General features: G+C 46.7%; 1 long non-coding RNA gene across 1 annotated transcript; it reads left to right on the top strand.

Moving 5' to 3' along the window:
* The first annotated feature begins 6,371 nt into the window (after positions 1-6,371).
* LOC135902642 (uncharacterized) lies at positions 6,372-11,560 on the top strand. Its single transcript, XR_011507894.1, has 2 exons — positions 6,372-6,821; positions 11,216-11,560. It is a non-coding gene; the product is annotated as an uncharacterized lncRNA (long non-coding RNA).
* Positions 11,561-14,445: the final 2,885 nt, after the last annotated feature.

Here is a 14,445-nt window from a genome sequence, read left to right as displayed (position 1 = left end):
CACAATGTCATTAGGCACCACCCTATATAATTTATTTGCTTCCACAACATCTGCATGGCTCACGAGTGTCCGGTGGTAAATTTTTGAAGCCACATCAACCTCGATGTAGCATCCCTAATTCCAAATACTTCAATCTGCATGCCACTATGTATGGTGGGAGTTACTGGGAAGGAGACTAACGAACAGCTACACATAGATAAAAACTCCCTAAAGGCTGTTATTGTGGAAGCACTGCCCAACATCAACACACGCTATATGATACAAGAATGTTGCTGCTATCAAAGATGAATTCAGTCAGTAATTGAGGATGAAGATGGTTTTACTCAATAGCCTTATAAAAAATGGTAAAAGAAAGCTCATAAATTTGGAACTCATGTTTCGAATCTTGTCTGGAAAAAAAATCATTAGTATGTCTTCAAATATCTCATGCAGCCGGTAATCCTGTTCTACTTCTTCATGACCTTCAGGTATGCTAGAGAAGTCTTTCTCATCATTGGGCTAAAAAATGTAGTTGAGCAAAAGGAGTAGACCTAGGTGGCTGACAGGATGGCTCTTCTTTAAGTGCTTTGCGTAGAAGAAAAAAGCATGCAAACATCTTCAACGCTGTAATGGGCGCTAACTGTTAGGGATGAAACATGAAAAACCCTAAGGAAAACATTTAGGTTTGGTGGATATGTAGAAAATACACAGAGACTAAAGACAGTGAAGGACAACGAAAAATGTTTGTTTAAGCTTCTTCACCAATGCGTTTGTTCCCTGTAGACAACACCAGGCAGAACTCGGAAAGCGACCTTCACCCCAAGTCGACGTCAATTCTGCGTGCAATTTGTGCATATTGACACAAAGGTGTGGGGCTCCTGCACTGCAAAACAGCGCGCGCAAAGGTCGGCGCCACGAAAGACGATGAAGTGCGTAAGCTGCACGCTCTTTTTCTGCCCCGCCATTAAAGAGAAGCATACATTTTGCAAGACTCCGTCTCCAATCTACGTTACATTTTTCTGGTGGAGGTGTGGGGTACGTGCTACCACTCCCAGATCGAACACCGTCTACAAGCCCAGTACGAAGTCTGGTCAAACTGACTCCTGTGCAGGTACGGAAAGCTGCCGACTTCAAGGACTGCCGCCTGAGCACGAGCCTCTACGCAATCAAGTCAGAAGGATGAATACATTGGTTCCACCTTCTTTCTCGACTGCCCCGACCGAGGTCGTCCTGAACCAGCCGCGAATCCCCACATCCTTCCATGGGGACACCTTTGAGGATGTAGAGGACTGGCTCGATCACTTTGAGCGTGTCGCAGAATTCAACGGCTGGACTACAGAGCGCAAGCTACGCAACGCCTACTTTGCCCTCAAGGACTATGCACGGACCTGGTTTGAGAAGCGTGAGGCAGGGCCCTATCGACATGGGACGAATTCCAACGGCAGCTAATCGGCACATACGCCAGCCTCGATCGCAAGGAGTGAGCTGAATCTGCAATTCAGGCAAGAGTACAGAGGCCGAAGGAAACCGTCGCAATGTTTCTCAAAGATATGTGCCGACTTTTCTGACGCGCGGATCCGTCCATGCCGGAAGAAAAGAAGCTAAGGAATTTGATGCGCAGTGTCGAGCTAGAGTTATTCAGTGCCCTAATACGCAACCCACCAAATATTGTTGCAGAGTTACTCGCGGAAGCCGTATAGATGGAAAAGGCACTGCAGCAGCGAACAAGGCAGAACCGCGACGTGTCAACCCTATCGCGTGACTCTCTCGCTATATCCCTGGACAATATCAATGCCTTGTGGGAGCTCATTAGGCTTATCGTTCACGAAGAGCTTCAAAAGCTTCATGTGGCTCCAGCATCGGTACAGCGACCTGCTCTGGCTGAGGTCGTCCGGGAGGAAATCGGGCAGGCAGTCCAAGTCCCAGAGCGAAGCGAGACATCACAGCACAAGGTACGGCAGCCACAACCTCGCATGTCGTATACGGAAGCTGCACGAAGTTCGTTGTCCCCGATTTTTTGCGATGTGAGCGACGTCCTGGACCTTCTTGGTGTGCGCGCTGTTGAACAAGCCACTCGCCTCGTTGCACACCATTCATGGCTGAAACACACCCACCTCGCAAGAGCGACGTATGGCGCTCCGCAGACCGGAGGCCCTTGTGTTTTCATTGCGGTGAAGCCGATCACCTCTACAGGGCATGTCCCTACCAACGAGCTGGGCTCCGTGAATTTTCACTGAATGTGCCGTGCCCGCGCAATACTGAATGCGCCCTGGAGATTGAAGCATACCTCGCGGATGCCTGGACCTCGTTTGCCCCACGATTCCGTGAACCCCGGTCACCATCACCCGCCCGCAATAGGTCTTCCAGCCCCTATTCAAGCTGAGAGCAACGAGACGTCGCTCACTCAGCCCAGCCTCCCGGGAAAACTGAGTCCAGCGACCTGCGGAGGTGAGGTCGCTGATGTTGCGAACGCTGAAGATCCTCCACTGCAACGACCGCTATATGACGTAATTTAGACACAGAGAAAGCAGTGTACTTCTGTGTCAGTATCCTGCGACATACCAGTTACCACAGATGACCACGAGGTCACGGCGTTAATTGACACGGGTGCGGACACGTCTGTTATGAGCCAGAATCTCGCGCGTATACTGAACAAAGTTTCCACGCAATGGACCGAAACTCAGATCCCGTGCTGCTGGAGGGCATCTCATAACTCCAATGGGTCGGTGCACGGCACGAGTCAACATTCGGGGCTTCACGTACATCGGCGACTTCGTGAATCTTCCTGAATGTTCAAAGGACCTTATACTCGGCATGGATTTCCTTCAGGCGAACGGTGCCATTATCGACCTGCAAGAGTCTAGAGTCAGCTTCACTACTACGCAAGCCATAGTGAACAGTAATGACGACCACCGTGACATCGCGCTTCGCGTAACTGATGATCACATCATGTTGCCACCCAAGAGCAGCGTGCTTACCCTTGTCCAATGCGACATGGAGGACGCCGCCGAAGGAATTGCTGAAGCAAACATGCCCCTGCTTCTTGAGCACCACATTTGTATAGCCAGAGGGCTTCTTCAGGTGCAAAACAAATGTTCAGTTGTTTTGCTAACAAGCTTTAGCAACGAGTATTGGCATGTACCGCGAGGAACGATATGGCTGAACTGAGCTCATTTCTTCACGAAATCACTAACGTTACGGACATTGCCACATTGGAATCCGCATTGTCTCGGCAATCTGGGTTCCCCAGCCTAAAAGAATGGATTCACGTTAACGCCGCTCTGCCAGACCATCAGAAAGACCGTCTACTGAGTCTCGCGAATGAATTTGTGGACTGTTTTCCAACGTCATCCAAAGTGCGGCGCAAGTCCATCACAAAGCACCGCATTATTACGGACGAGTCTGCACGTCCTGTCCGTCAGCATCCTTACAGAGGGTCTCCAGTGGAAAGGCAAGCGATCAAGCATCAGGTGAAAGAGATGCTCCAAGACGACGTGATCCAGCCATCCACCAGCCCGTGGGCCTCCCCTGTAGTGTTAGAAAGAAAGACAACACACTATGCTTCTGTGGAGATTACAGAAAGTTGAACCGTGTCACCAAACGTGATGTTTATTCATTGCTACGCATCGACGACGCATTGGATCGTCTACAACATGCCAAGTTTTTTTCTTCGTTGGATCTTAAATCAGGATATTGGCAAATCGAAGTTGATGAACAGGGTCGTGAAAAAACAGCATTTGTGACACCTCATGGGCTTTATGAGTTCAAAGTTCTCCCCTTCGGTCTCTGTTTCGCACCTGCCACCTTTCAGCGGACGATGGATACCGTGCTTGCTGAACTCAAATGGCAAACCTGCCTCGTATACTTGGACGATGTCATTGTGTTCTCGAGCACGTATGACGAACATTTCGCATGACTCGAGGGTGTCCTCACTGCGATCCATACTGCTGGCCTCACCATCAAGCCTGAAAAATGCTACTTTGGGTTCCAAGAGCTCAAATTTTTTGGCCATGTCGTTGGTCCTCAAGGCGTCCGACCAGACCCCGACAAGTTAGTTTTCACCACCCACAGACAAGAAGGCTGTCCAACGCTTCCTTAGTTTGTGCGCATATTATGGGCGCTTCGTCAAGGGCTTCTCGAGAATTGCTGAGCCTCTGACAGGGCTTACATGCGATGATGCGCCTTGCATTTGGGCGGACGAGCAGCAGCAGTCGTTCAATGAATTGCGCAAGCGTTTGCAAGAGGCCTTAATACTTGCTCATTTCAACGAAGACGCTGACACTGAAATCCATACTGATGCCAGCAATGCGAGTCTCGGCGCTTATGCAGTTGCAAGCTGGGGCGGAATGCCCCGTTGCTTATGCAAGCCGCAGTCTCACCAAGGCTGAGAAAAACTACTCAACCACTGAAAAAGAATGCTTAGCGGTTGTGTGGGCAATTGGTAAATTCTGACCCTACTTGTACGGTAGACCCTTTAACGCTGTCAGCGATCAACCACGCCCTGTGCTGGCTTGCCAACCTCAAGGATCCTTCAGGCAAACTAGCCCATTGGAGCCTTCGCTTACAAGAGTATGATATTACAGTTGTCTACCGTTCTGGCAGGAAGCACAGTGACGCTGACTGTTTGTCACGTGCACCATTCCCTACGACCTTATTGGACCCTGACCATGACTTGCCATTTGTCGCCACATTAGTTATCGACGCCATAAAGACGGCTGAGCACCAGCGCACTGATGCTGAGCTGCTGCCGCAGATCGAACACCTCCAAGGAGTTGAAGGTGTTTTACCCTGCTTGCTCATGCGCGGCTTATCATCATACTACTTGCACAACAACGTCCTTTACAGGAAAAATGGTGGAAGCGGCCCCAATACGTACCTCCTTGTCGTGCCATCGGCGCTACGCCACGACATTTTGCGAGCCTGCCATCATGAGCCATGCGCGGGACACCTGGGATTCGCCAAGACTTTAGGCAAGGATACGACAGAAGTATTACTGGCCTCGGCTTTATTCTTCTGTGCAACGGTACATGAAGACCTGTCATGATTGTCAGCGCCGCAAGAAAGCACCAGTTAAACCGACTGGCTTTCTCCATCCTGTGGACCTTCCTCAAGCACCGTTCCAACAAATAGGAATGGATCTACTTGGGCCATTCCCAGTGACCTCTTCGCGCAACAGATGGATAGTCGTTGCTACCGACTACTTAACCTGGTACGCCGAAACCGAAGCTATTTCGCAAGTAAATTTATATGAAGTGGCCAAGTTCTTTGTACGCCACATCGTCCTACGACATGGTGCACCGTCTGTTCTCATCACTGACCGCGGTACAGCATTTACAGCGGAACTTATGCAGGATGTTCTGCAGCTGATGCATAGCTTTCACCGCAAGAACACTGCATATCACCCTCAAACCAATGGAATAATGGAACGTCTGAACAGAACACTGGCTGATATGCTCTCCACGTATGTCGACGTAGAGCACAAGACGTGGGACGCGATCTTGCCCTATGTGACTTTCAGGTATAACGCTGCTATACAGGAGACTACACAGTTTACGCTGTTCGAACTTGTATATGGGCGCCACGTCAGGTCAACACTTGACGCCATGCTACCTATGGCTGATAATAGCCCGACCAGTGAACACGTAGAAGAGTTCGTACAAAGAGCCGAAAAGGCACGCCAGCTTGCTCGGCAGCGATCCGGAGCCAACAGCATACCGCCACCCTTCGATACAACCAGGGTCGACGCGACATCCATTACAATACCGGCGGCTGCGTGTGGGTCTGGACACCCGTGCGCCACCGTGGACTCTCAGAAAAGTTGATCCGCCAGTATTTTGGTCCCTACAAGGTTACACGCCGCCTCAGTGATGTGACCTACGAAGTGGTCCCCTGCAATTCTGACCCCAGTTCACTCCGTCGTCGTCCTCCCGCTGAAGCTGTTCGTGTAGTGCTCATGAAACCATACTATGCGCATACCTGAATGCTGAGATGCACCTGAGGAGCTCCATTTCTTATGTAGCTGAAATAACTTTTTGACGCAACTGAGTACGGTCGTTCTTCTCATGGGAGGCAATCGACACAAAGATGTGGGGCTCCCGCACCGCAGGACGGCACGCGCAAAGGTCGGTGCCACGAAAGACGATGAAGTGCGTAAGCTGCACGCTCTTGTTCTGGCCCGTCATTAAAGAGAAGCGTATATTTTGCAAGACTCTGTCTCCAATCTACGTTACAATGTAGTCGTCGGGTGTACAATTAAGCTTTATATTGCATGTTTTACACATTACTCATCTGATGCCTTAGCAGCGAAGGCTTTTCCTCTGCCTTTATTGTAAAAAAATGTTTGGGAAGTGCCCACGTGCATCTGCTTTTTTTTTGTGTGTGTGCATGGCACATGTGCTGTTGGCCTGGAACTGATCCACAATAGTATTAACAGCCATAGCGTTCAGGGCCCCGTGTCGCTGAAAATCCAGCAGTGGTGTTGGTGACCTTTTCCATATGAGAAAATTAATTTCGAACCGTGCATCCCGATTCATGCAGGCCCTCGATGTGGCATATAGGCGTTACTGAACTAATTAAAATTCTCAAAGTAGGATGTGTCAAAAATTCATAAAATGTGACTTGCACACAACTTTGAGACATGATAGCGTTTGATTGTAATTTGAATATGCGAGAAAACATAATTCTGTTGCGCGGAAACTCAAACACAAACCCCTTTTCCAGCTGCCATTTCAGGTCTGTCGTAGGAGTGGCACGCCCCAGAAAGCTCGCCTTCGTGCATAGCGTTTGCCAGCAGCATTTCCAGCGAAACATTACAAAAGCATAAGCTGCAGCTGCCCGGAAGCGTGAGAAGCAGCCACGGCTCTTTTAATGCTATCGTGTTCCACTCTTAAAGGCGCAGCTTAAGTGTCCTCCAACCTTTTTTTTTTTTTCGCTGTTTGGGGACTGCCTTCTTGAAGGTGTTGCATCGTTTCCTTTCTACTGTAGGGCGAATGCAATATCTGCTTTGAACAACAGCAAAGCTGCGTTTTGATTGCACTTGATGCTGGCCGCACTAGCGCGGCATCTCTTCTGAACACTATCCAGCAGTTCACTATGATGTTATCACTGAAATAGAATACACAGGACACCTTCGTGTACCACTTCATCTACCTCGAAGTAATATGCCATAGCTCTATGATCATATCCTTAACATCCACTACTTTCTTGGATTCATTTCAGATAGCTGGAATGTACAGACTAAAAAAGCTCGGAAGCGCTTGCACTGTTTGGAGAATTTTGTATGAGCATTTTCAGGCTGTTCTGGTGACACTAAAAAATACTGGCTCTCCTGTAATCGAGAGTAGATGAAATGGCTGCCGACAAAGCAGATTGATTGTAGATGATACCAGCCACCATCTTAAAATGGGTGTAGCGCACATTTGCAACGGCACACCCCACCCCACTGCATCACGCAACTGTACACTGGTCCATATGGAAGCAAGTTTCCTGTCGAAGACAGAACCCCATTGCAAGTCTCGTCTCGGTCCACCATATGTGCCGTAGACCTCGCAGACTGCTGGCATTGAAAAGAGCACAAGCAACTGTGTCTCAGTGCCAAAAAATGACAATCAAGTGTACAGTGCCTTGTATCTGCCTCAGAATGTCGCTATTAGAAGCGACAAATAAAACTTCAGTGTACTAGAAGTTACAGCTTGAGTGATATTGTGAGCAAATATTTAGAACTCGGAAGCAATATTTTTTGTAACATGTTTGGGAAGTAACTAGCATATTTATTGCAGTCTTGACTGTTTGCCCGGATGAGCTGGTTTGAGTGCCAGGATAATGGCTCTGGCTTTTGGTTCATTGGAGGTGGCTGACAACAGGAGCTAAAAGCATTTCATGCTTAAAATGTCTGCAGCAGCGGCACTGTTCAGTTAATCAAGGACCTCATTTCATGGCCCTCATTCTGACACCTTCGAACACTGTTTCTGCCTTTGTAACGCTTCCTAGAATTTATCCTTCAAATTCTTATGTGAAAGAACCATGCATCAATTCTGGCGTATTTCTCAAACTGTACGAGCAGAATTGCTGCTGATTTCATAAATACAACCTGTAAATCGATACAGCAGAATTGTTAGTTGAAATATGTAATCCAAATCAAGGAGCCATTCTCAAGACGATGTTCCTGCTGGCAACATCGTCGGTTCGCCATGCCCTCGCCACCCTGCGCACAATGTCAGCACCAGGCCCCGACCTTATTAACAACAAAATACTCCGCAATCTAGACGACAACTCTGTCACAGCCATTACGGCGTACTTCAATCACTGCTTTGACACAGGCACCCTCCCTAGCTCGTGGAAAGATGCCAGGGTAATTTTTATCCCAAAGCCAAACAAACCACTCAACATTTCTAATCTCAGGCCTATATCACTAACCTCTTGTCTAGGTAAAACACTCGAACACGTCATCCTCAACCGGCTCAGTAAATACATGGAGGACAACAATCTTTATCCATCAGAAATGGTAGGTTTTCGAAAATCTCTCTCATGCCAAGATATCATGCTTCGAATGAAGCATGACATCATTACACCTAATAGCAGTCTAGATACGCAAGCAATTCTCAGTCTGGACCTCCACGGAGCTTTCAATAACGTTTCACATTCCGCCATCCTCCGAGAGCTTAATCTCATTGGGGTTGGCGGAAAGACATATGAGTACATATGTACCTTTTTATCCAACCGTACCGCAACGATACACATAGGCACAGAGCAATCCCTTTCATACGATTTAGGTAGCTACGGCACGCCCCAAGGCTCTGTGCTGTCCCCTTTTCTTTTTAATCTTTCTATGATGCCGATGGCGCAAGCATTGCGGTCTATTCCCGAGCTCAAATTTTCACTCTACGCCGATGATATCACTCTTTGGACGACTGGCGGTTCTGATGGAGAGATTCAAGACACCCTACAGGCCGCAGCAGACGCCGTCGTGGCTCATGCCGGGGCTATGAATCTCACATGCTCCCCTCAAAAATCTGAGCTGCTGCTTCTACCATCCCACCGGGGGGCAGGAAAACACATGTCTAGTATAGAGGTAATCCTAAACCACATCCCTGTTACTAGAGTGGACAGGCTCCGGGTGCTCGGTTTACACATTCAAAGCAACCGGCTCAACACATATACCCTACATACACTCCACACCACAGTCGATCACACCCTGCGCCTTCTAGGGCGAGTCTCCAATAAACATGGCGGACTAAAGGAGGCCGAACTTCTCCGCTTGATTCAGGCCTTCGTCATCAGCAAGATTACATTCGCAACACCATATCTACATTTCCTTAAATCAGAATCAGATAAGATCGACACTCTTTTACGCAAAATATATAAATTCGCTCTGGGAGTCCCCATACGTACCTCCACTGAAAGGCTAATGCTTACTGGAACTTTCAACACACTTACTGAACTCACAGAAGCCCACCTCACATCCCAATATAGCAGACTTTCTAACACCGCAACAGGTCGACACATTCTACAAACTCTTTCTATCACTCCGGCACCCATCATCAAGACTAAATACACCATTCCACATCACATACACGAAAACCTCTGCATCCCCCCACTTCCTAAAAACATGCACCCTGTGCATCACAAACAGCGCAGGAGGCAGCGAGCAAAGGCTCTCCAAAAACAATTCTCCACCTCTAAAGACGTGCTCTATGTTGATGCCGCCGAATATGGGAACAGAAATCATTACGCAATATCAGTCATTAATTCTCACGGCCAGGTCGCTGCGGCCGCCTCCATTCCTGGCTCTTCCTCGGAGGAGGCGGAGGAAGCGGCCATAGCCCTGGCCCTCACAATTCCAAATTCATCAGTTATCGTTAGCGACTCCAAAGCAGCCATACATAACTTCGGAGCGGGTAGGGTCTCTAAGCCAGCCCTTTCTCTCCTCTTGGCCCATCCTTTCCAGCAAACTGTGGCATTAATCTGGACTCCCGCGCATGCGGGCCTTGCCGGAAACGAGGCGGCTCATGCCTGTGCCCGAGGATTTACTGTCCGGGCTCAGGCATCAGATGTGTCGGACCTCGCCACGGAGGAGGCACCGTTTACAGCGCGGGATCGACTTATTACTTACCACGACATCTGCGCACACTACCGATTAGACCGCTTAACCTTTCCGCCACTCATGGGCAAATCCCCGCGTAGGTGTGAAGTTCTGTGGCGACAGCTGCAGACTCGCACCTTTCCGTCCCCTTACCTCCTCCACCGCATTCATCCCGCCATTTACCTTTCTCCCTCTTGTAAATTCTGTGTCTCTCCCAAAGCAGACTTAAACCACATCATGTGGGGGTGCCCTAAGCACCCCCTTCCCCCTTTCCTCAAGCAATTAATATGTAGTGAGGAGCAGTGGGAGGCTGCCTTGCGCAGCTCCAGGCCCGATCTTCAGGAGGCCATCCTGGAGTGGGCTGAGAGGATAAAGGAGGCCTACTTCAAGTAGTTCCTCCCCCACCCTCTATTCCATTGCCCCCTTCCCTTTAAAGAGGGATAAATAAAGTTTTTCATCATCATCATCATCCTGCTGGCACTGATGCGTGTCATTCCTGGCATTGGTGAAATCTTTATTCTACATTATAAAGCATGAAACATTCACACGTGCTCTTCTTTCCTTCTTTTTTGAGCTTTGCTGTTTCAAGGAGCTTTGCCCTTTGAGTGGCAGCAGCCTGATTGACATAACTTCTGACTCACGTATTTAACATTTTTGCACAGATTGGTCAAGGAGTAGCCAGATTTTGAGAAGTACATGTTTAGCAGAGTCTATAGGTGCTGGCTTTTGGTGTGGAGAGACAAGCAGCTTCATAGCTTCCCTCCTGTCTCTTGTCATTGTGTCAGCAAACTGAAATGAAAACTCTCGAAACAGTATATTTGTTAATGAGGAATCTTTGCAAGGTACATTGTGAAGCACATGCCGATGAACTGCTTCAACCTTTTACATTAAACAAATTATGCCATGTGCTGTCGAGAGGCAAATAAAGCTGTTCGCTTTAAAAATTAACAATAATCACCACAGTTTGTGAAGTGATTGAGATATTGTTACCCAGTACCTTCAACAAAGATGTTATGGGAAACAGTGCAAGGAACTAGCATACTTACACTAATTGCAAGTATTTGGCGGAGTTGTGTGGGAGACAAGATAGCCAACCAATTTACCTTTAATGCATGTGAGCTTTGTCATCTTCATGGTGTAATGTAATCTTTTCAGGTAGCGGATAAAGAATGTTTGGCAACATGAAATGGCCTTTGACGACACAGGCGAGTAGTGGATGCCACACTTCAGTTCTAATTAAAGTTACATCAGCACAGAGCATGTATGCTACGACCAAGTTGGGTCCATACTTTGGATTACCATGTACAGTGTCACTCTCTTCTGCATTCCAGAAGATGGAAGCCAGTGTTTCTTTGCTGTTGCCATTTCAATTTAGTATATTTTCATGTTTTCATGCTCTGCAAATTACAGCCAGAGGTTGCACGGTCTCGAAATGAAGACTACTTTTTGTGTTTTCAAGATAAAATTTTAGCTATAATAAACGGAATTTCCAAAAAACAAGTTTTATGTTTGGCCTGCCTTCCTTTGGGTGATCAGACATGGGCGCCATTGAGGCATCATGGCTCATATGTGCTGCCTTTATGCTTGTGAGTTGTGTGCACAATGCTCCTTGCATGTTGAAAAAGAAAAAATGGAGACCATCCATAATTGGTCTTGGTTTGCTTTCTTAGCCACAAGTGTTATCTGAAAATATAGCTCCTTTTGGTTACTCTTTCTGGCGGTGCGTTTTAGATACATAAAAATTATAATGGACGTGCATGTTCAGTGTGACTGCAGGAACGAGAAACTTTACTGGAAGATCCTTTGCAAGAGATGCAAGTGCTTGCCCATTTCGTGAAAAAAAAAAGGCTTTGTTTTCATTGTATACAGTAATCTAAGGGTCAGGCAGACTTGATCACAAAAGCAAAGAGAGAAATTGGTTGACAGAGAAATCCAAAGCCTGCTGACCACATCGTAACTGTCTAGCGCATAGACGACACCTGCACGTTGGCCAACAGCATGGGAAAGGAGAAGGGATGGAAAGATGAAAGAGATTTCCATGAAGCACATGTGGTAAAAAGGAGAATGAAGCAAAAATTGGTAGCATTCAGAAAAAGCTAGATAGTCTTGATGAGAAAACTGAAACATTGGACAAATAATTAATAGCAACCTTTATCAAGTCTTGACGCCGTATTCAGCAATACATCTTGAAGCTCATGCTTGACTTGATATAAATGACGCATGGTGTGAACGCGCCCAAGATGCTCATTGCGTTTTTTTTGGTGTGTTCACGACAGGCGTCATTTAAATCGAGTCAAGCATGGGCTTCAAGTTAAGATGCATTTATGAGTACGGGGGTTCGTGTTACGGCATGGTGAGGCTCTCTTGAATGAAGACTTCATGAACTAGAGAATAGATGGCCCGTGAGAACCTACTTTTACGTCTTATTGCAGACATCTGAATCACAGGAGCAGTCTGAAGCATGTGGTAGGTTTGTGAAGACTTTCCGAGAAACCTGCATGGGTTTTCTCTGTAACAGTTTGCTACATTCGGGTGTATGACTCATTTTACATTTCCTGATCACCTTGCATATTTCCACACAATGCTTTCGTCATTACTGTTCAGATTCATTACTGTTCAGTAGCACTGAAAAGGCAATACAGGCATGAATGTCAAAAGAGGCACTTGTAGGCAGGATAAATGCAAGATTACCTTGTTTACATGTCCATAGTTAGTGCTCACAAAAAAGGCAGAAGAAGGATGCCAGGAAAAATAAGCATTTTGTCTGAGGTTCCTCTCATTATGAAGCTGTTTACAATGATGAGAGCTAAATACAAAAAGTGTGGTCCTAATGAATGGACACGTTGTCCCAGTTGCAATTCATAGTTTAAGATATTGAGGGACTTCAATCGCACCTCAAAAAGAAGTCCATGATCAATAAACAGTGCAGGAAGCCAGTATAACAGTTTTCATTGACGGTGAGTTGGCCCTAGGATATGATCCAGTTTGCATCTTCAATAAAATGGCTATTGATTCGCTACTATTGATCTGTACAGTAAGCGCAGCACGCATATAAAACAGCACGCAGTCCCATTTATGCCTTGGGCCTCACTTATACCATGTTAAAATTGTGGAAATACAACAGATTCATAAAACCAGCTCACTTTATCACCTTATCTTAGGGAGGGACTTGTCAATGTTATAGTGCAGAGCACGAACATTTCCTTAGAAGAAGCCTTCCAGTTATTTATGAATTATATGGTAGAGGTTCATTACCTCTTGAAAACTGTTCTGCATAACACTCGTGCTTCTTCACACATCTATCATGATCCGTCCAATACGGGATAAGCTGGGTGCTGCAGATAAATGTTTCCGGCTACAGCATCAATAGGTAGCTAAATTTTCATTCTTGATGTTTGGTCCAGCTCTCTGAAACATACACATAGAACTGAAACTGTTCAATTTGAGTACCAATATCAAATGTGTTATTTTGGGGCTTCAATGATTTGCTGAACTTGATGGAAAGTGAAGGATTGTATAGAAAAAATGGCTGTAAGGTCAACTATCATCTTCTGCGCATAACCTTTCAGATACTGCACTAATTATAATCTAAAACACATGAAAAGCTTTTATAGAACAAAGTACAGCCACACTGCATCACACTAGCATCATTATCATATGTCACTGGTGTGGCACTTCAACACAATGTGGGAACTACCATGGCTCGTACAATGCTCTGAAGGATACATTGCAATAGCGCAACTATGCTCAATGGCATTTGAACTGTTTTTTGCAATTTACAACTTCTAGCCATGCACTTATTCATTTACGACTTGAATGGTCGTGAAGCCCGAGTGCTTTTCTACCTAGCAATACTGCAAGCTTGTCTGCTGACACTAGCTGCACAAAAGAGCAACAGTAGCTTGTGCTCCAGCAGAACTTGAGGGCGGATTACAAGTTCTTGCCACACTATAGATGAGAAATATGAACACACTCCCAAGCTTCAATATCTTAGCCGGTATAAAGCTGCAATACAGGTACTGCACTCCCTTAATTGCACTGCTTACAGCTGTCAAACTATACCTCTGGTGCTATGCACATTTTGGGGATGGTAAGAAGTTTCACTAGACAAGGTAACAACCACACAGGCATCTAAAACATTGAGTTAAGGGTGTTTAAGACTGACTAAACACAATTTGCCCCTTGGCTTGGATCTCGATTCCTTTCCCCTCTAGTGTCATTGACTGAAGAGCCACAACAGGAGTGGAGTAGCAATGCTTTGTTGTCTTGCCTGTTTACTAATAGCAAGAAACTACGCTCTAGCACTGTAGCATAATCAAAGAACAAAAGGTCAAGTTTATTGAGCAAGCTTGATCAACCATCTCTCCAGTAGTCTGGGCCCCACC

This window comes from Dermacentor albipictus, chromosome 8 (assembly GCF_038994185.2).
Source record: "Dermacentor albipictus isolate Rhodes 1998 colony chromosome 8, USDA_Dalb.pri_finalv2, whole genome shotgun sequence".
NCBI classification, from domain to species: domain Eukaryota; kingdom Metazoa; phylum Arthropoda; class Arachnida; order Ixodida; family Ixodidae; genus Dermacentor; species Dermacentor albipictus.
Note: the sequence above shows the minus strand (reverse complement) of the source record. Positions and strands in the feature narration are given on the sequence as shown.